This window comes from Vicugna pacos, unplaced genomic scaffold, assembly GCF_048564905.1.
Source record: "Vicugna pacos unplaced genomic scaffold, VicPac4 scaffold_202, whole genome shotgun sequence".
In the NCBI taxonomy this organism is placed as follows: Eukaryota; Metazoa; Chordata; class Mammalia; order Artiodactyla; family Camelidae; genus Vicugna; species Vicugna pacos.
Window position 1 is genome coordinate 549850 of NW_027328881.1, and position 27657 is coordinate 577506.

A 27657-nucleotide genomic window follows, 5' to 3' on the forward strand; every position below is an offset into this window, starting at 1 on the left:
TAATTACTTCAAAACCAAACTTTGTCAAAAATATAGAAAAGAAACTGGTGATTACCAAATGGGAGAAGAAAGGAGGGGAGGAACAAATTAAGGGTATGGGATTAACAGATACATACTACAATGTATAAAATAGACAAGCTACAAGGATATACTATACAACACAAGGAATTCTAGCTATTATCTTATAATAACTTATAATAGAGTATAAAATACTCCAAAAATATTCAATCACTATGCTGTACACCTGAAGCTAATATAATGTTTTAAATCAACAATACTTCAATAAGTAAGTAAACCATATATGTCAATTAAGTAAGTAAGTAAGTCAGTCAGTCAGTAAGTCAGTAAAAATAAATAAATAAATAAATAAATAAATAAAAGAATAAATAAATAAACCAACTTCTGATAAACTGCTCTGCACCTTGTGATGCAATAACCTGTCTGAGGTGACAAAACTGCATTAAAAATGTAGTAGTTTTCATATTCTTTGGATGTACACCCAGGAATGGGATTCCTGGATCATACAGTAATTCTATTTTTATTTTTTTGAGGAATCTTCATACTGTTTTCCATAGTGGCTGCACCAATTTACATTCCCACCAACAGTGCACAAGGGTTTTTCTCCACATCTTCTTCAACAGTTGGAATTTCTTGCCTTTTGGCGATACCCATTCTAATGATTTGCATTTCACTGATGATTAGTGATATTGAGCATCTTTCCATGTGCCTGTTGGCCATCTGTACATCTTATTTGGGAAAATGTCTATTCAAGTCCTCTGCCCATTTTTGAATCACTTTTTTTAAAAAATATTGATTTATATGAGTTCTTTATATATTTTGGATATTAACCCCTTACTGGATATATGATTTTCAACTATTGTCTCTCATTTGGTAGCTTTTCATTTCATTTTGTTGGTGGTTTGCTGTGCAGAAGTTTTTTAGTTTGATGTAGTCACTCTTGTTTATTTTTGCTTTTGCTTCTCTTGTCTAAGGAAATATAGACAAAAAATAATATTGCTAACACTGATGTCAAAGAGTAGCCTGCCTATGTTTTCTGCTGAGTTTTAAGGTTTCATTCTTACATGTAAGTCTTCTATTAATTTTGAGTTGATTTTTGTGTGTAGTGCAAGATAGTGGTCTAGTTTCTTTGAAAAGATACATACACACCCCACTATATTCATCACAGCATTGTTTACAATAGCCAAGATATGGAAACAACCTTAGTGTCCATTGCCAGATAAGTGAATAAAGAAGACGTGGTATATACATATACAAAGGAATACTACTCAGTCATAAAAAAAGATGAAACCCTGCGATTTGAGACAACATGGATAAACCCTGAAGGTATTATGCTAAGTGAAATAAGTCAGACAGAGAAATACAGATGCCATATGATTTCACTCATATACAGAAAATAAATAAATAAATATATAAATAAACCAAATCAAACAAAAGCAAACCCATAGACAGAGAATAGAGTAGTGTTTTTACCAGAAGGGAATGGGGAGGGATAGAGCAAAATGGGTAAAAGGATTCAATTATATGGTGATGAATGGAAACTTTTGGTGGTAAGCATGCTGTAGTTTATACAGAAGTCAAAATAAAATACTGTACACATGAAACTTATATAATGTTGTAAACCAATAAAAATTAATTAATTAAAATTTTAAAAAGGAAATGTGGTTTCTCCATTTTCAAAGATAACCCCAAAGGTCACCATGAGATCAGTTTTCCAAAAGATTGCTGTGATTGGGTTATCACCCTAAAGAATAATCTCTCAGAGGATGGATAGAAGTGATTTCCTCCATAGTGACACAAAAATGTACGAGGTCTAGAAACAGCCTGGCCTTCTGAAATGTAAATACATCTCATTTGAACACAGAGGGGGAGATGAGGGAAGCTTCCAGAGACAAAAATAAGTGTGGAACAAGTGAAAACAAGTAGGCAGAAAATCATAAAGTATTCTGGGCAGCAAATTGTCCATGGTAACTAGAGATACTACTAATAACACTGTGTAAAGGTACAGTGAGAAATGAGGCAGGACAGACAGGGGACAACTCAGGACCGGCAGTGGAGGGCAGGAAGGACAGGGCAGATGGCAGCCCTGGCTCTAGTGCCAAATTGAACATTTGACTTTAACCAGTAGAAAATAACCCAATTTAGGGGAAAGAACTCTTGCAAGAGTTGGGGAGGTAAATTGGAAGAGAAACTAGATACAGAAAGATATGCTAATGAGACATTAAAATACCCCCCTTCAACTGTGTTGGACAACACTACAGCAGTGGCCATGTGTTGAGACAGAAAAGGACATATGTAAGAAAGGGAGTAAAAAGCTGTCACGTAGAAGAGGTGTGGAACTCACTTTGGGTTGCTCCAGAGAGCAAAATCAGGACCAGTGAATAGAAATGACAGGAAAGCATGTCATGGGGCATCCGTGTAAAGACAATTTGGGGAATAATTACTGCTGAGAAGCAATGGTATAGGCTGCTTTGTGAAGTGTGAGCTCTCTGACATCGGTGGGACCTCAGGCACTGACAAGATTTTGATGCTTTAATACATTTGTCAGAGAGCTTGTGGGTGCATGATTCAATATCTATGTTTACTTTACATGAACTTTAGAATTATTTTGTCACATTTTCCCCTTTATAATTCTGACAGTCTTCAGGATTAGTTACAAGTAAAAAAGAAGGAGGGTAGTGGAAGAAATACCAAAAAAGACAAAAAGAACTCTCATTTACTAAGAATGTATAGGAGATAAGTCATGGCACTAAACATTTTGCACACATCGTGATTATCCGAAAAGGAACAAATGAAGCCAAGAATATTCATAGTTTGAAAACCACTTTGAGTTACTATTTGCTTTTCTGATACCCAAAAAAGATCCTTAGTCCCCCTGAATACATCCCAGCCAGGGCTCTGGTTGCATCTCTGTGCTACCTTCATGATGTTGGAAGTCGACATAGATGGTAGATTGGGGCATATTGGAGTGGAACATCGAAAAGCAAGCCAAAATGCCCTTGGACATTTTGCCTAGAAGAAGAGGGTCTCCATAGGAAAGAGAAATAATAACACGGAGGCAAAGGGAAGGTAATAGAATTGAAATTCTTATTATTTTGAATGATATTAAACTTTTGTCAAGCTCTTATAAGAGCCATGTACTATGTTAAGCACTTTAAATGAATAATCTCATTTGTTTCTCATGATCTCCTGTGAGGAGGGCTATAACATAATCCTCATTTTACAGATATATAAACTGAGGTTCCGAGAGCTTAGAAAACCTCTCAAGGTCATGGAACTTGCAAATGCATGCAAAATCCATTACTCCCAATTCAAATGAGATAACAACTGAAAAGTCAAATGGAATGTGGACAGGGACACTGCATTCCTAATTCACTTATCAAGTATTGCATTCATGATCATCACAACTGACATCTCTGAGCCAGTGTTGTTCCCTCTGTGCTGTGGGTATAGAGGCCTTACGTGGGTGATCTAGGGGAACACTTCTCACCCCCAATCTGGAATGATGTCCTGCTCTAATAACAGCAGTCACACCAGTAGAGAAGTGGTTCATTTGATATCAAGAGTCCCAGGTTAAAATGCAGGTTCTCCAGAAGGTGTAGTGCAATAAATGTGGATGAGCATTCCAATCTGAGTTAATTGATTTGAGTTTGACTGTCAGAGGAAAGAGAGATGACCACAGATCTGAGACTGAGAAAAAATGGGGAGATTGAAGGAGAAGAAGAGGACAAAACCATCGATGGGTTACATTCCTGGAAGGCTCTCCTGAACCCTCGTGCCTGGGGGGAGGCACCAGCCCCATGCTTCCATGATGACATGTGGTCCCCCATCACAGCACGTCCACTCCAGATTGTGATGCATTATCCACTGACTGAATTCTCAGCAGACTTGAGCTACTGAGAGTTTAACATGACTAAGGAGAGCAAGGACTGGGTCTGTGTTGCTCATTGCTGCGCCCTCAGCATCCCAGAACCAATCCACAGTAAATACTCAGAAGGAATTTGACAGATGGATGCAGGAATGAATGAGTGCACGTGCTGACCGGTTGACTATAAGGTTCCAACTCAGTATCACCTCTTAAGCAGTCCTTACCCAGGATGTTTGTGTATTTGTGTTATTCCCACTTCAATGATTAGATATTTGTGGATTTTTGTAGTCTTGTGTCAACCATTTACCAAAACCCCTTCTCCCTTTTACCCCCTTCTGGAAGAGTTCCACCTTGTAGGAACTAAAATTCACAGCAGAACCATCTGACCTCTTTACGGACATGTACTAGCCACTGTAGGTTGGTTGCAGTAGAAAAAGTAGTCGCTGGTGTCAAAAGACCTGAATCCTGTAAATACTAGTAAATACGAGTGTCTTAAGTATTTCTTCCCTGAGCCTCATTTATCGGCAGTAAAACTAAAATAGTAATAGGTGTGTGGTGAGAATGACATGAAATTACTTCTGTAAAGCATCTGGAACCTTGTAGGTACTTGGTGAATGCTAGTATGCTCCTCCCCTGTTCCCGCTGAGTGAAAAAAAAAATCAATTTAAAAAAAAAGAGTTATCTTGTCCAGACTTAGATTTCTGTCTTTACCAGAGCTGGGAGGCCCTTAGAGGTTAGAACCCAGTCCCATCACTTTAGAGATGAGAAAGACATGCAGAGACAAGCAGCTGCTGGCTCAGTGTTGCACCAGTGATGGCCAAGGCCAGCAAAACCAGCCCCTTTTCTCACCAGCACTGTCTGGTTAGTCCCTTTATGCTACGCTTGGAATTGCCATGGAGGGAAGCTGCATTTACAGACGGCCCCTTCCAGGTTTCCAGGGCATTTGTCCTGTATTAATGCTAGCCGCCCAGTGGAACTGGCTTGACCTTCCTTCCTCACTCAAATTGACTTCAAGAGGTAAACCCGATGAGCACCTTCCAGAAGCTGGATTCACCAGGCAGTTTTCTCTCTTAGCCCTTCAGCTGACAAAGATGTTTATAAACTTCTGTATTTATAAAGCTGCCTGAGATGGAGGGGTGAGGGGTGGTGGGGTGGTGGGGTGTTGGAAGGTGGCGTTGTCAGGGGAAACAGCAGGTAATAGACTCTCCTGGGACATGCTGAGCAGGGAGCACCAGCTGCCACTGGGCTCAGAATCATCCATAATATGACAAGGTCTTTTCCCAAACATGGCCTAGCATAGGATTGTGGGTATTTCATGGAATTTCTACACATATGGTCCAGTCGCTTTTTTTTTTCCAGAAATGAGAGACTGAGATCTAACAAGAGGAAGAGACTTGCTCAAAGCCACATAAAAAATTAAGAGGGACAGAATATCAGAGGCAGACTGGCACATAAACCTGTAGCTGCCACTCACATGTGTTAAAATCTCCCACCCATTGTGGTTGTGAATGTATCCATTTCTCCTAGTACTTATGCTAGGTTTTGCTTTATACCTAGTAAAGCTGTGTTATGCAGTTCAAATAAGTTATAACTTTGTGTGATTTTATAGAGGCTCTTGATTCCTAATACTGGACACTAGGATATTAGATGTTCCTAATTTTTGCCTTAATGTCTATTTGTCTGATGTTAACATAGTTACCTCTTGTTTGTAATATCTTCTTCTGTCCCTTTACTTTCAATTTTTCTGTGTCATTATGTTTTGTGTCTTTTTCATAAAGAGCATTTAGCTGGATATTTCATCATTGTTGTTGTTTAAAATATAATCTTATCATCCCTGCCTTCTAGTGAGTGAATTAATCTCTTTACGTTTATTGTGATTATAAACATGTTTTGATTTATTTCCACCTTCTTATTTTCCTAAAACATACGTTATATTTTTTATTTCTACAAATGAATGTATTAACATATATGTAAATAACTAGACACATTAATAATTTATAATACATGACTCTAACACCCATCTTGTGAACTAGAATATTATTAAGCTATAGAAACCATCTTTGCTTCTCTCTCATAGGTAGTCTGTATGAATTCCTAAACAGTAGATTATTTAGTTTTGCTTGATTTTCACCTTTATAGAAATGGCTGCATTTTGTTTTCATAATTAGTTTAACATTTTTGCTCAACATTTTATTTCCAAGATTTATCTATGTTCCTATATGTAGCTGTGTTTTATTAGTTTAACTGCTGCATATTATCTCATGTGTAAGTACTTCATGATTCATTCATCCATTCTCTTACTTGTCATCACTTAGGTGATTTCCAGTTTTTTCCTGCTATGAAATTCTTGTGTATGATTCCTGAGGCCCAAGTGGTAGAGGGCATATATCGAGGGAATACATATTAAAGTGAGATTAACTTGGGTTTGCACATGTTCAACCTTATAAAAGAATATCTATGTGATAACTGTTTTCTAAAGGAGGGGTAACAACTTACATACCCACCAGCAGTACATAAGTGTTCCTGTTGTCCCACGTCCCGCCAACACTTGGTGTTGTCAGACTTCTTTAGTTCTTGCCTAGATAGTAAATGAAAAATACTATCTTGCTGTGGTCTTAATTTGCACTTCCCTGAGGGAGAAGACAGTTGTTTCAAGAGAAGGGAGTGATCAGCGGTGCTGAATGCTGCTTCCAACTATAATGGTCTAATGGGCCACCCCTCTAAAAAATGCCTGCATTTTAATATGGGACAATGCTTTGACTCAAAGGAATGAATCTTAAATAGTATATAATCAGCCGTATCTTAGGCCAGTGAAACAAGGGGCAGCTGGGAAAAGGAGCAGGCTCACAGCAACCCCACATCTGGGTGAACAACCACACTGCTTTGCCAGGAACTCAGGGGTTTTCCCTGAATGCAGGACTTTTTGTTTTAAATCCCAGGCATACCAAGTCAAGTTGGTCACCTACTCATACTGCACAGGGAGATTCTTCCCGGCTCTATCAGTGCTAAAACATTTTATTCTCATGCAAGAAGGCTAACCCTCATGCACACACACCCCAAACTGGCCTGGCCTCTGTATGGCAGAGGGCAGCCTAACCTAGGCTACAGTCTGAAGCCGCCTTCTTGCCTGAAAATATTGCTTGTTATGAGTGAATAAAGTGAATGAAATCATTTTATTTCTCATTCTAAAAGAGAAATCTGGAAAAAAATTAATAAATAAAAAAGAGAAACCTGAATCACATGGCATTTTTTTTGTCAGTGCATTACTCAGCAGCTGTTTTAAAAAAAAAAAAAAATCCCTATTTCCCCAGGCTGGGGAATTGTGATGATTCAAAAAGACATCTCAAAACTGACACAGGCTGCAGGGCCAGTCCACCCAGGAGAATCAGTCACATTATGCAGAGCGTGTCACTGGGACATGAAGTTTGAGCTCTGCCTCCCCCACAAGGCTGAGTACACCCACGCGCACCCTGATGGATGCCTGTGTCTAAAAGCAAGCTCAACGGGGCTCTTGCTAGAGGCTGGAGCTTCAGGGAACCCAAAAGACAAAAACCCCCATTGTCCATTTTTCTCCTTTGCAACAAGTTGTAACAGTGCCAGCCAGCACTTGTGTTGCTCACTTCTCACCTCGCAGACAAGCTTGGTTCTCCTGATGAGCTGGGCTGGCGTTCAACAGAAACACGCAAGCACAGCCACACCAGGTGTGAAAATATTTCGACGTTTCTTTCCTGTTGATAGATGATAGGACAACACAATTAAGTGTTTTTTTTTTAAAGACACTAATTAATAGTATAAATTCTAATATATGTGGTTTATCTCAGACACTATGCGTGCTATATAATTCCAAGGCATGTTTTTGGTTTGGACAAAACCCAGAATTGGAGGGATGGTGCAGGTGTCCCTTATTTCAAAGCCCTTGGGTAGGAAAGGGCCTCGAAGATGAGCTGAGGAGAATGTGTTCTGTACGCACTGCACCCTGCACAGCAGAAATGGTCCTGCAGGTGGGTCTGGGGAACCTTCTTTATTTGGCCATATGTCTCTTGGTGAGAGGCCGCCATTCCTATGTGAGGCTGTGGGAAAGGAATCTGCCCAGAATTCCATTAAAAGGAAGTGGCAGAGAAGTCCCTTCTCCATCCCCCTAGCGTCCTCAGTGACTGGTCTCCAGACAGCGGAGCCTCGTGTCAGCCTGCCATCTGCACAGGTTGACTGCTCCCTCCTCCCAGACCAGCCCCAGTGGGCACCCACCCGACTCCACGGAGGGAAAACTCCAAGGTGCACCCTCACCCGTGAGCAACAACCATGCCCTTTATTCTCTCTTGTTTCTTTATCTTTTCTGCCTTGGTCCAATTTAGTAACCGGGCTCAAACCAATTACTGCCTTATCAGCCAACACCAACATCACTTGTGGCCCCCTTGTCACACCCCCTCCGTCAGAAGGGAAGATGCAGGCTCCAAGCCCTGGTGACCAGTATCAGCCAGTCATCAACCTGCTCCTCAGTTTCCTCCTCTTGGAAATAAAGTCACCTTCTGAGACTTTCACTGGGGGCTTCCCACACAGAGAATGTCAAAGCTGCCTTTGTATCAGGAGCTTGTCTGTGAAAGTGACACTGCCCAGCTTGGGAACACCTAAAACTCCAATCAGGGTGATCTCAGAGGTGGGGCTGGACTGTGATTGTAAGTGGAAAAGAAATCAATGTGATTATAGATCATCTGGAGGGTGGCTACAGGCAAAGTAAAAGAAAAAAAAAAAAGATTACCCAGATGCTCAGGTGTTTCCAAACACCCAGTCTGTGTACTTGTGCTTAGTGAGTTTTTTTTCAATTAAAGGTCTGCTTTTTATGCTGAAATTAAGTCCACCCTTCTTTTCTGTTATTAAAATGTAGTTTCCCAAATGCAGTGATGGTGACAATTGTCAGTAGTTTAATTTAGCTCCAGTTCATTTTTAATGTCCTTTCTTGGCACAGTAAGAGACTACAGCAGTCCCCAAATTTTGTTTAATTTTTTCTATGAAATGCAGAAATCTGGGAACCATAGATCTTGAGGATTTGAACAAAAGAGTCCTGAAGCTGGCCTCACCCTGCTAAGCCATCTTCAGGACACTAACTGTGTGCCAGGCACTGTGTGAGGACAAGTGTCCCCTCAGAAGGAGAGGTGTCCATCCCCCTGGCAAGCAGATCCTCACTGTGGACGGGGGTGCCCCTGCCGTTTAGTCTCTCAGAGTCCGGGAGGCCCCGTAGTCAGCCAGCCAGCCCCCCTGGTGCTGAATCTGGTTACATGATCTGCAGTCTCTTGATCTGGCAGGCACCAACATCCAGTTTACTCAGCGGTCATATTTCTCCATTAAAATGGTTCACAAATCAGATTCCTGACAGTGTGGTCAGCGCGGCTGTGCCTGTGAGGCTGTGCGTGCTGACAGATGGGGGTTCTGGGGCTCAAAGACTGAGGCCAGCCCCTGAGCTGGAGAAAACTCCCTAAGGAAAATGCCCTGAGAGGGTCTCTCATTGCCTGGCCCAGCCAGCCACCCCCTGAGGCACCTGTGAACACCACAGACACCCGCTTTCTTTCAAACCACAGCAAAGTTCACTAGTGAATCTGTCTCTAGGAAGGGACTTGGGTGCGTGCCCTAAATGCCATTAAGGATTGCAATGGTTTAAAGCTGGCGAATTTGGATTCCCTCTCAGAGCACTGTTGTTTTTTTTCTTTTTTAAACATATAGGAGGATCCACCTGCCTCAGAATCACTGAGGCACTGGTTAAAATTCATGTTTCCAGACCTAACCTCAGAATCTCTACAGAGTAGGATTCAGGCATCAGTATTTTAAAAATAGGCCCCTGGTGATTTTTTTTCTTTAACATTCTGTTCGAGAATAGCTTCCGTGAAGAAGGAAGACAACAAATGGGTTTCAATATGATGGGAAAACCTTTGGTCTTTCTGCTTCTAGACCCAGGAAACTGTATTCTTAGCTTCAAAAATACTTGTTGCTATCATCGAGTTGGCACCAAAACAGGTTTTCACTAGAGGACTGTACTGAGAGAGCCCAGCGTACACTAGGGTTGCCTTACTTTGGGCAGCTATAACAAAGTGCCAGAGGCTGGCTGGCTAACACAACGGACATTTGTTTCTCACAGTTCTGAAGGCTGGCAAGTCCAAGATGCTGGTCCATCCTATTCCTGGTGAGAACCCTCTTCCTGGTTTGCAGAAGGACGTCTTCTTGCTGTATCCTCAGTGGTGGAGACAGAGATATCATTTCTCTAGTCTTTATTGTGTGTGGAGGGGTAGTTAGGTTTATTTATTTATTTTTAGAGGAGGTACTGGGGATTGAACCCTTGACCTTGTGTATGCTAAGCATGCGCTCTGCCACTTGGGCTACACCCTTCCCCCATTTCTCTGCTCTTATAAGAGCATTACTGTCATCATAAGGCTCCATTCTCATGACCTAATTACCTCCCAAAGGCCCCCACCTCCTGATACCATCCCATTTAGGGGGTTAGAATTTCAGCAGGTCAATTTGGGGAACGCAAACATTCAGTCCCTAACAGAGGTCTTTCTTGGAGAGTCACGGTGAAGAACAAAGGAGTCTTGAGGTCAGTCCTTTGCTGGTCCCCTTCCCACTCCTGATTTTCTTGTACTGGAGAGAAGGGAAATGCAGGAGTGGCCTGTGCCGTCCATCAGCCCATGTTCCCCCCATGTGGACGCTGGTATCCTCAGGACTCTGCTTGCCACGGATTCAGCAGAGAACCAGCACCACTCATGTGACTGGGTGGACCAAGAGGGGTTACACGTATACCACGTAAGGATCACAATGAGGAAGGATATGTGATTTGATAGAAATGAGGGCACTACAAAATCTACTTAACCCTTCAATTCTACATTTATCCTTTTCTCTGTGGTACCCTGGGGCCACTTGGGACATCAAATGGGACACCATTTCTATAGTATGAAGGCACAATGATAGAGTGGTATAAGAAATAAAGATCAGGATTAAAATCCTAACTCAAACCACATCACTCAGTGAACATCTTTGAACCTCAAATTAAATTGCAAAGTTGAGGTGATGAAACCCAATTTTACCAGAGTTGGTTAAACAGGATAACACGTGGTAATCTTCTGGACTACAGTTGGTGTTAAATCAAGGGTATCTCAATGCGTGTGTTTACCCAGGGCTTGTTCCCAGGGTTTTCTGTGGTTTCCATCACCCATCCCCAACCTCAGCTGTCTCACCTTATATCTTCTCTTTATATTTTCTCCCCTCTTACACCCAGATCTCTCAGGAATGCTAGCAAAAGCCAGGAAGCCAGGCTAATCGTGGCCACATTAATTCACGCTACTAGGCAATCTTTCAGCATTTTTTTACTGATGTTATCAGCTACCTTCCTGTGGCCTCAGATCTCTAATCCTGCCCTGCATCCTTGACTCAATTTTGTCCCCATCCTGACACTGAAATTGTTTATGATTAACCTCATCATTGTCAAATCCAGAACTGTTGCCAGTTGTTTTCCAATGTCGTAAGAGTATAAGAGAAAGCAAAGTAAGGGAGGGCAGAAAAGTCCATTTCCTGAGCAGCTACTATGTTCTAAGCACTAATCTGGGCACCAGTTAACTAGTAAGAATGGGGGTTGAAGATGATAGTACAAGAGCTTTAAGTGTCATGTTAAAGAGTTTATGCTTAATCTGATAGTCAGTTGGAAGCCTAAACAGGGAGGTCATTTAGTATCAATTAGAGCTGAGTTAGTAGAAAACTTAATCTGTGGTTGATAACATAAGGAAAAGAAAAATACCCATGGTCCTTGCTTTCAAAGAACTTGCAGCTAACTTGGAATACAACACTAATGTGTGTGAAATGCAGAACCGTACAAGGCATCAAGTAATCAAAATCTAAGTAGATGTTAAGAGGTCTGGGAGATCAGAGGAACAGGAGGGATTATGGAGACCAGACAGGTCCAGAGAAGCTCCCAGCAGCCAGAGCTGGGACTTGAAGAAGGGTAGCAGTTGGGTTGGTGCCAGAAGGGAGAGCATCACCATGGCATTAATAAGACCAGTGTAGGTGTGGTGTTGGTCTGCACTACTTTCCTCTGTAGGAGTTGTAACTCAGCCTCTTCTCTTTGCAGTACAATGGAACAGAAGTGGGCACATTTTAACAGGCCAAGTAGTAAATATTTTCAGTTTTGCAGGCCCTATGGTCTCTGTCACAACTATTGTCCCCAGCCACTGAAGCATGGAAAGCAGCTACTGACAATACTTAAATGAATGGGTATGGCTGTGTTCCAAGAAAATGTTATTTATGGACAATGACATTTGAATTTCATATAATCTTAAAAAAAAAAAGTCCTATGCTGCATACAACTGACATACTTTTTAAATTTTTTTAAAATTTCTTAAATAAACAATTTTTTTTAGAGCAGTTTCAGGTTCACAGCAGAACTGAGCAGAAAATACAGGGAGTTCACACATAGCCCTCCCCACCCACACATACATACTCCCCTACCCTCACCGTCCCTCATCAGTGGGGCGTCTTTGGTACAATCAATGAACCAACATGGGCACATTGTTATCAACCAAAGTCCATAGTTTACATTAGGGTTCACTCTTGATGTTGTACATTCTGTGGGATTTGACAAATGCAGAATGAAACGTAGCCACCACTGTAGTATCATACAGAATAATTTCATTGTCCTAAAAATCCCTTGTGCTCCATCTTGACTTTCATATAATCTTTACATGCCATGAAATAATGTTCTTCTTTTGATTTCTTCAACCATTTAAAAATGGAAAAATCAATCTTAAGTCACAAGCCATTTGAAAACAGGCGGTGAGCGATTTTACCTGGGAGTGGTAGTTTGCTGGTGCCTGTAGTGGAGGGGAAAATTGTGATCCCTATGGAATCAAGAGACCTGGGACCTCACCTGGACCTCCACTCCACTCAGCAAGTGCACAGCCATGCCTAAGTATTTAGCTTTCTGTGTCTCAGCTTTCTCACCTGCAAACTGGAGATAAAGTGGAAGCAGCCTCTGTCTCCTCTGGTGGTTGTGAGGATTAAGTCGTGGTTTCTAATACCATTCTCCAACAGCAGGAACCAGAGCTGCCTGGGGAAATGGCTGATTTGAGGACCGGGGCCAATGAGTATACAAAGATGAGCTTGGAGCGTCTTGTATTTCCGGAAAGGAAGAAAGTGCTCAGAACACACATACAAACACACACACACATACACAATGTTGGAGGTATGTCAAGAGAGACTGGAGGCAATTGTAAGAGCTCCCAATAGCCAAAGCTGGAGCAATTAAGGCAAAAAAAAATAGTATTGGACAATAACCCAAAATATATACTAAATATATGTGAATCCATATTGACACAGAGGACTGAATAAAAAAGTAAGTGAAAGAGATTAGACAAATACACTAATGTGTCTCATATCATTCCATGCAGAAGAATCCTAAATAATTTATGCAGATACTTCATTTTCAAGGAAGGGAGCATAACCCTCTACTTGTTAAGCATGGTCTGGGCATAGTGACTTTCTTCCAAAAAATACAGTATATAAAGGGCTGGGATGGGAGAAGAGTAACTTCATAGTAGATAAACCTGACCAACTCCACCCTAGTCAAGTGATCTAAGTCAACACCAACAGTGCTAAGTCATATTGATGGCAGGTACCCTTGATAGAGTGTGATGAGAATGACACTTTACTTCTGCGATTTTCCTCCCCAAAACCCATCTCCCCCGACTAATCATAAGAAAAAAACATCAGACAAATCCCAGCTAAGGGACACTCTACACAATACCTGACCAGGACACACTCAAAGCTTTTGAGGGCATCGTAAACAAGCAAAGTCTTGTACTTTGGTTAATAATAATGTATTAACATTGGTTCATTAATTGGGACAAATGTACCATACTAATAAGATATTAATAGTAGGGGAAATTGTCCATGAAGTATACAGGCACTCTCTGTATTATTTTTGCAACTTTTCACTTTAAATCTAAAAAGATTGTAAAATAAAACTCTTATTTTTAAAAACTCTCTATAACAAATATATAATAATTTTATATGTGTGTATATATATAAATATTTTTATATATTTATTTTAAATATATATATATATATATGTAAAACATGTGGCCTTCCTTCTATATAGTTTTCTTTATTGATGTATAGTTGGTTTACAGTGCTGTGTTAGTTTCTGGTGTACAGCATGGTGATTCAGTTTTTATATATATATATATATATATATATATATAATATATTCTTTTTCATAGATACTGAATGTAGTCCCCTGTGCTATACATTAGGACCTGGCTGTTCATGTATTTTATATATAGTAGTTAATATCTGCTAATCTCAAACTCCAAATTTATCCCTCCCCAACTTTCCCCTTTGGTAACCGTAAGTTTGTTTTCTATGTCTGAGTCCCCTTTCTGTTTTGTAAATAAGTTGTTTGTATCATTTTGGGGGGATTCCACATATAAATGATATCATATGATACTTGTCTTTCTCCGTCTGACTTATTTCACTTAGTATGATCATCTCTAGGTCTATCCGTGTTGCTGCAAAAGGCTAGTTCTGTCATTCTTCACCCAAGGCAATGCTAATCTCCACAACACGAAAGTCTTGGATCAGTTTCTTAAGCTCTGTTGTGAACTTCATCGCCCAACTCCAAGGGGTGCTATTTACACAATCGTCTCCGTGAATGAAGCCCCAGAGTTGTGCCGAGTGCCGTGGTACTTAAGTACTTTGCAGTCTTGGTGCCTGAGTTTATCACCCGTAACCCAGAGATGACTGTTGGTGGACATGAAGGAAGCAATATATGTCAAGCGGTGAGGACAGTGCCCAGCATATACCAAACGCTGCATCAGTGTTAGCTAGTGTTGTGGTGGTGGCGGCTGTTGTCACTACTATTTATTTGTTTTTTTGAGACCAGTGAGTAGTATGTGTCTCTCTAGCCTCAGTAATACTGTAACAGTGGCTGTTTAGTCACTAAACAAAAGGCACTCCTGACACCGTATTCAACCTGGGTCCACGTTTAACCAGGATTATCACCATGTTGGAATACCATTTTAACCACGACGCCCTCTCCCCTAAGCCCCAGTTCCTTTCTAAACACAATGAATGTGGGGGCCTGAGAGCCCTTGTCAAGGGAAGGAGACAGCAGGACTGAGTCAGAGGCTTGCCTGGGGGTATCCGTCACCCTCTACACCCACTCCCATCTACGGGTCCTGCCCATTCTGTCTTACAGTCATATCCCAACTTGCCCATCTCTCCCCAATCAAACTGTGCCTGTGATGGTTCACTAGTAAACCACTAGTTTAGATGTTGCTACAAGGTATTTTGTAGAACTAAAGCAGATTATCCCCACCCTACCCCATAATATGAATGAGCTTTATTCTATCACTGGAAGTTTTCCTGGAGAGGAAGGAACCCTGCCTCAAGAGTGTAACATCAGCTTTTACTTGCATTTCCAGTCTGCCCGCTTGCTCTAAAGATTTCAGACTCACCATTCCCATGACCATGAGAGTCAATTCCTTAAAATAGATCCCTCTCTTTAGACATACACACGTAATCACATGTATCCCATTGGTGCTGTTTCTCTGGCAAACACTGTGGGCCCTGATTGGATGTCTAATACCACCCTCACCTCAAAATTAAAGCTGGATCATTTCACCCACAGCCTCCCTACCCCTCCTGCAATGCTCACCCTGGACACCCCCAGTCTGCCCTTTATGGAAGAGAAAGAAGCAGCCCCTGATGCTACAGTAGAAGAATGAAAGTACGAAATATGGGAAAAGCCCACCCTTTCTCTTTGCAAATTGGTGGCAATCCATGCTTTGGAGTGGCCCAGCCTAACAGCAGTGGCTTCCAGATGTAACTAGACCAGAAGGGAAAAAGTTCAGTCTTCATTGACTTGTCATTGACGGTGTGCAGCTCCCTAATGATGCTCAGTTTGATGATTTACACTGCAACACTGAAAAAGGAGAATTTAGAAAAAGAATCAAGATCAACCATGAAGAAGTAAACAGAGTGCATCATATGCCCAGAAACCTTGCATCATTGCAGTGAAGACTCTATCCAGTAATGTTCTTGGTTTTGATTATACAAAGCATTCTTCTAAACCAGACCCTTCTGGGGAGTTCAACCCAGACTTGTGTCTGTGGGCATCAGGAGGAGGCTATGGGTTTTCTTAGAACCCAAGTCTCAGTGGGCATTTGATTAGTGCTTCAAATGACTATGCCATCTGCCTCTTGCTCCCTTGTCTTTGGAGATGGCTGGCACTCTGTCTATGGAGTGTGTATCTACTTTTACTTTAACCTGAGCACTCAACCCCCACACCTTGTGGCCTTTCTCTCACCTTCTGAAACAGCCTACACTCCGTGTAGTATGTATCTCTCTAAATAAATCTACCTTTACTCAACTGTGACTTGCTCCTGAATTCTTTCCTGCATGAAGCCAAGTACCCACACTTGGTGGGGGCATGTCCCAGGGGCTCAACCAAGACCTGGGACATGGCTCACCTCTCACCCCACATTTGTTTTGTTTTTTTTTTGCTGTGTCAATTACAAAGGAGGAGGGCATGAGAGTGCTGGCTACCCATTAAATTTGTGATTGACAAATTAGAAATGCCTGCTACTTATAAATTCATTGGAACTAATATTAAAAATGTAAATATTGCTTGTTGTAAGCTTAGACCTATAGATTCAGTATTATAATTGAAGACACGCACACAAATAGTAGAAACTGTGACAACTTGTACACCTTATGAAAGTAGATAACATTCTTTGAGATAATATTAGTTGTTTATATTGTCCTAGGGTTTTAAGAACATTGGCAGAACTCAGGAATGACTCCTTCCTTGGGCTAGACTTTAACTGATCTTTTTTTAAATGACATGAAAGTTTCAAGAAATCAAGAAAAAAAAATGACTACACCATCTGCCTATGGGATATCACTGCCGTTCCAAAGGAAGAAAAACTTGTGCACATGAAGACCATCTTTACAGGGCATTACAGCAGTAGTAGGAGAAATTTTCTGGCATCTGCTCCATGTCTCTTGTTGGGTCAGGTGCTTGATGATCAGAAGCTTATGAGCCTGGGTACGCATTCAAATGATACTTCCAAACCAAGCCATTCAGTTGATGCTCACACTTCTGAAGTGAGCCGCATTTCTTTCAATCCTATAGTGAGTTCATTCTTGCCACAAGATCAGCTGACCAGCCTTGTGGGATCTGAGACTCTGACACTTACGTGCATTCCTTTTTAAATGCTGGAGGGGGTGTGGAGAAAACGGCACCCTCCTACACTGTTGGTGGAAATGCAGTTTGGTGCAGCCACTGTGGAAAACAGAATGGAGATTCGTCAAAAGGCTAAAAATAGACTTACCATATGACCCAGGAATCCCACTCCTGGGCATGTATCCAGAACGAACCCTACTTCAAAAAGACACCAGCACTGCAATGTTATTTGTAGCACTATTTACAATAGCCAAGACATGGAAACAACTGAAATGTCAATTGACAGATGACTGGATAAAGACGTTGTGGTATATTTATACAATGGAATACTATTCGGCCATTAAAAATGACAACATAATGCCATTTGCAGCAACATGGATGTCCCTGGAGAATGTCATCCTAAGTGAAGTTATCCAGAAAGAGAAAGAAAAATACCATATGATATCACTCATATGTGGAATCTGGAAGAAGGAAGAAAGAAGGAGAAGGAGAAGAAGAAGGGGGAGGGGGAAGGGGGAGGAGAGGGAGGGAAAATGTAAAACAGAAACAGACTCACAGACATAGAATACAAATTTGTAGTTGCCGGGGGGAGGGGGGTGGGAAGGGACAGACTGGGAGTTTGAGATTTGTAGATACTGACAGGTATATATAGAATAGATAAACAAGTTTATACTGTAGAGCACAAGGAAATATATTCAAGATCTTGTAGTAGCTCATGGTGAAAAAGACTGTGACAATGAATACATGTATATTCGTGTGTGACTAAAAAATTGTGCTGTGCACCAGAAATGGACACAACACTAAACTGACTATAACTCAGTAAAATATTTTTTAAGTTGCATTCCTTTGAATCACATACGGCTGAAATAGTCCAGGTTCAACAGTTGCCTCACAATGAGACTAGTTTGGCTTCCAGGGGTACCGATCACAGACTGAACACCTGGAAAGTAAGTAAAACTGGAGAGGAACAATCCCCAGAAGATGCAGAAGATGGGCCACCAGAGTTGTTTAATCACGGTGGTAACACTTTCCAAGATATCTGATTTCTTCTAGAATCCCAATGCATCTTGGGTGATTGGTTCTCTATCAGAAGCCAGTATCATGCAACTGTGGGAAATGAGAACATTTAAAATGATGAAGACCCTGAAGGACGTGTGGACCCGGAAGGATAAGGGTCCTAGACAATGTCTGAACTTCTAGTGATTTTAGACGCCCCTTTTCTTCCTCTCAACCCTGAGAATAATTTCACACTGGTTTTGAGACACAGACTTTGTTTGACTCTACTTCTATAATAAGTGCCATCAACAATGCTATTAGCCCAAACAGAAGGTGTTTTCTAAATAAGCCACTGGGAGACTTGAATCAGCAAAGCCAGACTCAAATTTAAATTTTCTTCAGGAATTTCCTAGTAACAAAGATTTAAGTAGACAAGAAAAGAGAATGTGTGTGGTTATTTTTCTTTCAATGTTGTGTCCCCTAGTTTTTCTGGCTCATTTAACTAAAGGCTATAGTGTTTAAGAAATAGAGCCAAGTGAAGTAGCCGTGAAGTCTGAATATTGCAAAAGGTCATTTTTATTCAGGAAATGATTCAAGTCATATAAATTCCTACTCTAAAATTTGCACATCTAACTTCCCCGGATGCACATTTTCTTAAAAAATTCCCCTCTCAGTTTCTTTAGTTAAGTCAAAAACTATGTGTTCCTCTTTCCCCATGTACTTTTGCCCATTAGTGCATTTCTTGAACTGTTTTCATATTATTTCTTTCCTGTCTGTGAATTTTTTAAAAATAAAACTTGGGACAACCAAGTCATAAAGGTGTATGTTTTTACCTGACAGTGACACCACAGACTGACTGTCCAATCAGGCAAAGAAGAGTGAGGCTATAGCCTGTATTTGTTTTTATTTATTTTATTTATTTTTTAATATTTTGTGGTGGGGGGAGTTAATTAGGTTATTTATTTGTTGTTTGTTTGTCTGTTTGTTTTAATGGAGATACTGGGGATTGAACCCAGAACCTTGTGCATGTTAAGTACATGTTCTACCACCGAGCTATATCCTCCCCCCGTATTTGTTTTTAAAATTAAATTAATCCTGTAACTTTGGGAGTCTGAGATTTGCAAATGATAACCACTATAAATATAAATCAATAAAAAACAAATTTCTTCTGTGTAGCTCTGGGAACTGTATTCAATAACTTTTAATAACCTTTAATGAAAAAGAATGTGAAAATAAATGTATGTGTGTGTGCATATATATATATACACACATGACTGGGACATTATGCTGTATACCTGAAATTGACACACTGTAATGGACTATACTTCAATTAAAAAAAATAACAAAATAAATTTTTAAAAATTTAAATTAATCCTGGATAAGGAAAAAAAAAGTGAATCATCTTATCTTGCTTAACCCATTCGGTGGCTCCCAAGAGCATGGCCCACAGTGCCCTACAGACTGTGGCCCCTGCCGTATTTCATGGCCTTCAGTCCTTCCACTCTGGCTACAAAAGCCTTATCTTGACTCGTCCAGGGTACCCAGATCATTTGGACCTCAAGGTCTTCTGCCTCCTCTTGTCTCTGTATGGACCATCCATCCTGCACCAAATATGACCACTTTGCCCTTTAGGTCATCTCATCAGAGGGTCCTTTGAGTGTGAGCCCCTGATATTCTCTACACCACCTCCGTTTGGTGGCTTTATGCACATAACACACTGATGATTTTATATTTATTTCTTGTTATATTTGTTTATAACCTATCTTGCCCACTATGTTTTAAGCTTCTTAAAGGGCAGAGACCAGGTCTTTTTATTCATCACTATGTCCTCAGATTCTAGCACAAAGCAGGGGGGTCATTAACAATTAAGGTGTCTGAATGAAATGGGGCCCAGCAGCAACTATATAGCTCCTTTTGTATGCTCCTCCCCAATAACTGAAGGTGCTGCCTCAACACAGGGCTGGCCTCCAACCTGAAGAGGTGACTCTGCATGTAACATACATGCAACTTTAAGAAAGCCAAAATCTACAGAATTCAGCACCTAAGTAGAGTCGAGTTCAGGAAGCCTAGTTTAATGGGCAAAGTGATAAAACAGCAGCTCCATTTTGAAAAAGTACCCAAAACAATTGTGCACAACAGTAACCACCAAAAAGTCATCTGCCTTTGCTTACCTCCTAGTCATATCTCTTCACTGCTTCCCTCATAACCTTCCCCAGCCAACACCTTTCTACATCCAGTCCACATGGACTTTCTGTCTTTGTTGTAGAGACAGCTTAGCTTTCCTCTAGCAAAAAAGACTCTTTTTTTTTTTTTTTTGTAAGAGGAGTAGATTGCCTAAAAGATGGTCCAGGAATTACTAAGTTCTCTTTGGCTAACTTGGGGAGGTATGAAAATCTGCCAACGCTCCCTCATTAAAAATATTTGTCCTCTCGTATATGACTCGCAGCAGACTTCACATTGATTAATGTAGTCTCCTTGATAATTTCTTATGAGACACACAAATTGCATTGTTCAGTTTGTTCATGGAAACTTTAGACTGGCAGCCCATGTGGCTCACAGCATAATGGTCTATTGTCTATGCTGAGAAACTTTGGCTGAGGAACTGAATGTAAGGCATTTGTCTTTCCCACAGTTCAGCCAACCATTAGTTTCTATGGGTTCAGGGTTCAAGACAGGAAAAGGTTTTGGAAATATGAAAATGAATCCAGATATAAACTGGAATCCAAGATTTGGCCACATTCCAAGTCACCCACACAGACAGAACTGAATTCTGTGCCTGATGTTTTAAGCTATGCTATTTTTCAATCAATTACCTGCATTATGAAATGCTGTGAATAATGTTTATGCTCAATGTATGTGCTCATTCTTGAAAACTGCATGTTCCCTGCTCTCAGTGACATTTATCCATTCTTCTTTCAAGCTCATCTAAGCAGAAAGAATAGAAATGCAAAGGGCTGAAAAAAGAAAGGGGCAGATCTGTTTTCTATTCCCATGTCAACCCTGAGTGACTTGAACAAAGTAATTACCTTCCCTGTACCTTAATTTTTCAATTTAAAATGGGATTAGTGATATTTGTCTCTTACCCCAAGCCCCAGAAGTAGTGAGACGAAGTCAGATCCACTTTCCAGAAACACCTTTACAATGAAACTATTGTACATAGAAAATGTGAGATTTCTGCATCTTCTACAAGCCTTCAACAGTGGCTGTTTATGTGGTACCTAATTTGATAAAGTAAATTTCATCAGGAGACTTTATCAAAAGAAAAGAAAAATGGCCACTACCTGGCCATTTGTTAGTTATTGTGCCAAGATTTGCCTCGTGGAGAAGAAGTACTTTCAGGCCATAGCAAGGCAAGTGGGCACTCAGCCTGAGAGCTGTGAGTCGGGGGCACTTAGACCAGACCTGGGGACATGAATGATTGTTGGCCACAGGCCACCATGACTAGGATTGTTTTTCAGATGCCAGGGACCAGAGTAGAAAAACAACCAACACCCACATTTTTGGGCAATTGAATTATATCAGGAAATGTTTACTGACTTATGCCAATTTGCACCAATCAAAACAGTTCCAAACAAACCCCACCAGAAATAACAGTATTTTAAATGCTTCACAGAATGCTAGCATACAAGCTCCAGGTCTGCTGCACATATCCAAGTCCTCGTTGGCTCCGTGATAATCACAGGCTGCCGCAGCCAAGGCGGAAGCGCATCCCTGATCTGTCCCTGGTTGCTCATACAGCAAGGATTATTTCACTACAGTTACGCCAACCTCAAGGCGAGCATCACACGTAGTTAAGAACTATCTAGAGAGGTTGAAGGTGGGTGAGTTATATTAGCAAAACATTTATCAGTGTCCACTGACACTCAGAGAAAACAAATCACAGATAAAATGCAGTCTTATTCTCAATGGGGTTGTAAGTATCTGAGGAGGTTTGCAAAGCCCATGCCACATTGGCAAAGTGACATAGTGGAAAATGACATCATGGCATAGTAAGGGATTGGGAGGTGGGGTGTGCACTGTACAATTAATTCAAGCATTTGAAATGCATGCTGTTTTATTGACGGGTTACTGAAACACCAGTCACCTAAATGAAATACTGAAAGGTCTACGTGCCAGCTGCAGTTTGGCGCCACCTGTTGGCAATATCTGTTCAGATGTCAGTTTTCTGTGCCCTGTGGCTGGCTGGCATTTCCAGAACTACCATGGGGATTCCAGGAATATCTACATGATTTGATGTCACCTGCCAGACTGGGAAGATTGACCAGGGGGCATAGTACAGATTCAGGGGCTCTGTCTCCACCTTCCTGTTTCCTGAGACAGGGACTTCCTCTCCACCACATCTCCTACCCAATGCAAGGTAATGGAAACTTTGTGGCCACCACTGTCTCTGGCCAGCCCACTTGACTCCACTCTTACTCAGTCCTCCTCATTCACATCCTCAGAGCCCCACTGACACAGACTTGTTGAGTGTGGCATCCTTTTTTACTTTTACAGATTTGGGGAGTGGTTAGAGAAATCAGAGAATTTCAGCATAGGACAGGATGGTAGTTTCTTAACTTTACCCTCAGGTACCACCACACCTTGCAATACACCGAGCAGTCCTCACCACGGGAAATTTCCTGCTGGCTGTGTCCTTTCATGAGTCTGTGCTACCAACAAGTGGTCCCAGTCTCTCTCTGTCTCTGTCTCTGCCCCTCTTGCTTAATCTCTTATTTTTCTCACTCCTTCTTGTTACCAGTATTTTTCTTCCTCACAGATACCAATTTAACATTTTTCACCCCAACCTAAATTCAGCTTCTGGTCTAACACTTCTTGTCCCAAAACACAACAAGGTCCTTAGCCAAACCAACCACCACCTCCTTTGCCCTCCTCTCGCAGAATCACGGAGCCTGCACAAGCTTTGTCACTGTGGCTTGTTTTTTCTTTAACATATCAACCAAATAAAAATGTTAGGCAGGATTATTAGCCACCTGCTCCTCCCACATCCCTGCCCCTAAGCAGACTGGAAGGAGGAGAGGTGTGGGCGAGGGGGTTTAGCTTCTTTCTGCTAGAGTCCAGTGTTGACATATAAGTTCTTGTTAGAGCTTTTCCAAACTCTGGGACCATTTCTGGCAGCACATCCTCTATAGGATCTTTCTCTTTGCCTGAGAGAGCTGATCAAGAAACAATCTGAAATGGGGGCATAAGGCCCTGGGCATGTAAGCAACATCCACCACTAAACTTTATCATGAGAATCAATGCTGGGAGGGGCCAGTGAATTAATCACCTGACATCTTCTGGGAAGCTGCAATTCTGGCTAGAAATAACTGAAACCTTCCCCTGACTTCCTTCTTAAGAAATTATGCAGGTGGGGGAGGGTATTGCTCAAGTGGTAGAGCACATGCTTAGCAAGCACAAGATCCTGGGTTCAATCCCCAGTACCTCCTCTAAAAATAAATGAACCTAATTACCTTCTCCCCTCCTCACCAAAATGAAAAATTTTTTTTTAATGTGCAGGAAGAGAGATACATTATTTTGAGGAACCAAGTAAAATAATAAGAGATTTTTACTGCCATATATATTTTTTTAAAAGCCACAAAAATTAATATGGTGTGGAATGGACACCAGAAAGGAGGGATTGGTAGAGGAAACAGAACAAAAGCCCAGAGGCACATGAGTGTATGAGATAGAAGAGCAGTTTCAAATCAGCAAGGAAAGGGTGGAGCAGCCGATAGGGGTACTGGGGAAACTAAACAATGGTTGGAGAAAGAAAATTTGGAGCCTTTTCTCATAATACCCAGCAAAGTAGATCTTTGATAGACTGAACAGTTAAATGCAAACAAATGAACTAGGAGAGAGTGTAAGTGAATGCTTTAATGATTTTGATATGGAAAAAACATTTTAAGTATTAACATAATAGAAGCCATGAAGAGTTCTTACAAATTAGTAAGGACAATATGAGCACCCCAATTGAGAAAATATACAAGTAGGCAATTCACAAAAGAGGAAATGACAATGGTTAAATAGCATAATTATAGAATTTCGGTTTACAACAAATCAGGAATATTAAATGTAGACTAGAGGACCATCTATATATAAACGATCATGTTGTCAAAGATTAAAAGACTTACTAAATGCCCAGCACAGCCACGCAGAGGAAAAAGAGATCTTATCAACCCCTGCTGGTGGTATAAATTGGCGTGTATTTTCTGCAGAATGACAATACATAGCAAACCCTTAAAAATGCTTTTATTTAATTCTGACTAATTAATCCTTGGGCAATAAGAAATAGAGGAAAGACATACGTTTGAAGGTGTTAATTATTGTAGCAATTAAATGTCAAAACATTATTTAAAAAACTCACATGTTCAAATTAGAAGGCTAAGTAAGCACTTACCTCCATAGAATGGAATTTTATTACAGCCATTAGAAATTTCATTATAGAAATATATTTACTGACTTAAAAAATGATGGGACATAGTGTTGTTTGTAAAGTAATCTAAAATGCACTTATGTGATACAAATTTGTGTGTGTGCATAAAGATATAAGATATGAATCAATTTTATTAGAACTTATTTCTACATAATAGAAAGTTTTGAAGGTTTTTTTTTCTTTTTTTCAGAGATAAAAATAAAAGTGTATTCTTCAGGTTAATTTTATATCATATGTACTTTACCATGGTTTTTTAAGTGTATTTTTCAAATGACAATTAGTGTGCATAGTGCCAGTCAAGCAACTGCCTCTCCAAACAACATTAAGGACAGCATGCTGGGCTGGAAATATTATAATAAAGAAGAAAAACACTTCAGCTGCAAATGAATGAGAGCTAAATACCCTCTAAGAACTGGAAATTCCTGATTTGCCGTTAGCTTCAATACACACTGCCTGTCAGCAGCAGTGCTCAGCATTAACGAGGCTGACGTGCAACTCATATCCAGCCTGCACTTCACCTTTAAAGATTTTCTTTTAATGCGTGTCTATATTTTCAAAACCACAATGAATAGATAGTACTTCTAGTGAGAAAACTGTTGATTGAAAAACTAAAGAAGTAAGAAATGCTCAGACTGTCTGCCTCAGGACCTGCATTCAAGCAGATGCTGAGCACCCTCCTCTGGGGGCTGCCGTCAGGAGGGGTCCTTGCTGTGGGGGGTGGACCAGCTGACAATTCTAATGTCTTTAGAAGCCTGAGATTACATCTTTCTATGATGTATTTCCTTGGTGCCTGTGTTGTGAAAAGAATTAAAGAGGAACACCGCTGGGCTCTAATCTGAGGACCACGTCATCCAATCAAGGAGATCAGGGGGAAGGGGATCAAGATGACAGATTCGGAGGACACAGAGCTTAGTTCCCCCTACAAGCAGATCAAAAATACATCCACGTGTGGAGCAGTTCTCACTGGAAACTGGCAGAAAGACTCCTGTATGAAAGGTACACACGGAATGGGATAGGAAGGAAAGAGAAGCGATCAGATCAGGAACCGAGAGGAAAAGGGCAATTATGCAGGCAGAGATCCTCCCTGGGGACTGAGCAGTTAGAGCCACATATCGGGTGCCCAGCCCTGGGGTCCAACAACTGGAAGATGAGCCCCCTTGGCTGGGTGGGGGGCTGGTGGAGCTAATGAGGGGAGCAGGGGAAGCCTTGACTCTTCTCAGAGGGAATGCATGAACACTTTCTTGCTCCTGAAGCAGAGCAGAGAGGGCAGATTGAAACCACACTGGCGGCTAACTGGTTTCCTGCAACCTCCCTGGCATGCACCCCAGCCTGAGCTGAGTGAGCGCTCCATCACCGTTTGCCCTGCGTCACAGCCCCACAATGGAGCAAGGACTGCCACAACCAAGGAAAAAGCTAAGCTATGAAACGCTGAAGTAGCTCAGACTCTAAGTGATGCCTGAGCAATCATTATTGGCAGTTGGACAGGTGGCACATCAGAGGCAGCCTGGATCTCTGATGGCAGCTAGACCACTGCAACCCATGCCCTGAACCCTGCTGAACACCCACACCAGCCCCTCTTGCACCAGCACTGCTGCTCTCTGGGGCAAGAGTGCAGGAGCTGGGAGGGAAAGAGCACACACTTAAAGGGAACAGAGCCAGCTTAGACTTAACCTTCAGGACTTGTGCTCCAGTAACATGAGAACTGACCCTAATCACTGATAAGACTGTGATGGCCACTGAACATAGGGGAAGCCCTGCCTCACACCTGGCTCTGGCCTTAGCCTCTCTCCACCTCCAGCTCCACCTCATACCATGGTGATAGCTGCCAGCACACCCTGAGGAAGACATGACTTGTGTTCTTGTCAAATCCAGCTCTCCAACCAAAGCCACTGGGCGGAGACAGACTGCATCGGGACACTCTCTCACACAAGAACATTGCGATAGGTAACTGTTTCACTTAGTTACAGACAGAGAAAGATAAGCAAAATGAGACATCAAAGAAATGTGTCTCAATTGAAAGAGCAGGGGATCTTTAGAATACTGTCAAAGATACCAACATTCACGATAGAGATGTCCCAGAAGGAAAAGAGAGAGAGAAGAGGGTTAAAAATGTATTTAATGAAATTGTGTCTGAAAACTTCCCAAGCTTGAAGAAGGAAACAGATATCCAGGTATAGGAAGCACAGAGGGTTCCAAACAAGATGAATCTAAATAGACTCATACCAAGATAAATCATAATTAAAATAGCAAAAGTAAAGATAAAGAGAGAATTCTAAAGGCAGCAACAGGAAAGCAAAGAATCATATACAGAGGAACCATTTGAGGAGCTCATTCAACCGTGTGGACACTGGTGCTGGCAGGTGCCCCTGTGGATTCTCCCTACAGTTTATTAGCCTCAGGACACAGCCCCACACCCACCCAGTAGCCTACAGGCACCAGTACTGGGACACCTCAGGCCAAGCAGCTAACTAGGCAGGGAAATGGCCCCACCCACAAGCAGACAGGCTGCCTTAAGGCCCCTGAGCCCACGGTCACCCTGGGCACAGCCCTGCTCACCAGAAGCCCAGGACCTGGCCCCACACACCAATGTGCAAGCTCTAGACCTGGGATCCCAGCACCCTTCACTCAGAGGTCCCAGGACTCAGCTAGACCCACCAGTGGGCAGGCCCCTACACCAGGATCCCTGGCCCCCCTCCACCCAGATCTAGACTTGAAACCAGCCTCACCCACCAGCAGGTGGGCATGAGCCACAGAACACCCACAGCCCTACAACCTGAGAACCCAGCCCACCTACCAGCAGGCCAGATCCTGCCCTGGGACCGGCTGGGCCCCAGTCTTGCCCACCAGTGAGCCTCCTCTCCTCAGGACCAGTCTCACCCACCAGTGGGCAGACACCAGTCACAAGACAACTACAACCCGACAGCCTGCAGACCTAGCCCACCCACTAGCAGGCCAGCACCTGCCCTGGGTCTGGCTGGGCCCTGGCCCTGCCCACTAGCAGACCAACACAAGCTTTTAGACACCCTCAACTGTGTAGCCAACTGTGTCAGGAACTGGCTTCACCCACCAGGAGTCTAACACCAGCTCTGGGACCCCTGAGTTCTGCACTCAGATCCCAGGACCCAACTTGGCCTGCCAGTGTGC

At 41.8% G+C, this 27657-nt stretch overlaps 1 protein-coding gene and 1 pseudogene across 1 annotated transcript in view; both read left to right on the forward strand.

Annotated features, from left to right (window-relative positions):
* LOC140695390 (substance-P receptor-like) overlaps nt 1–27657 on the forward strand; it is a gene marked incomplete at its 3' end in the record, with an annotated part of 151430 nt that overhangs the window by 118186 nt on the left and 5587 nt on the right. The window lies entirely within an intron of this gene.
* LOC140695386 (histone-binding protein RBBP4-like) lies at nt 15601–18277 on the forward strand (annotated as a pseudogene).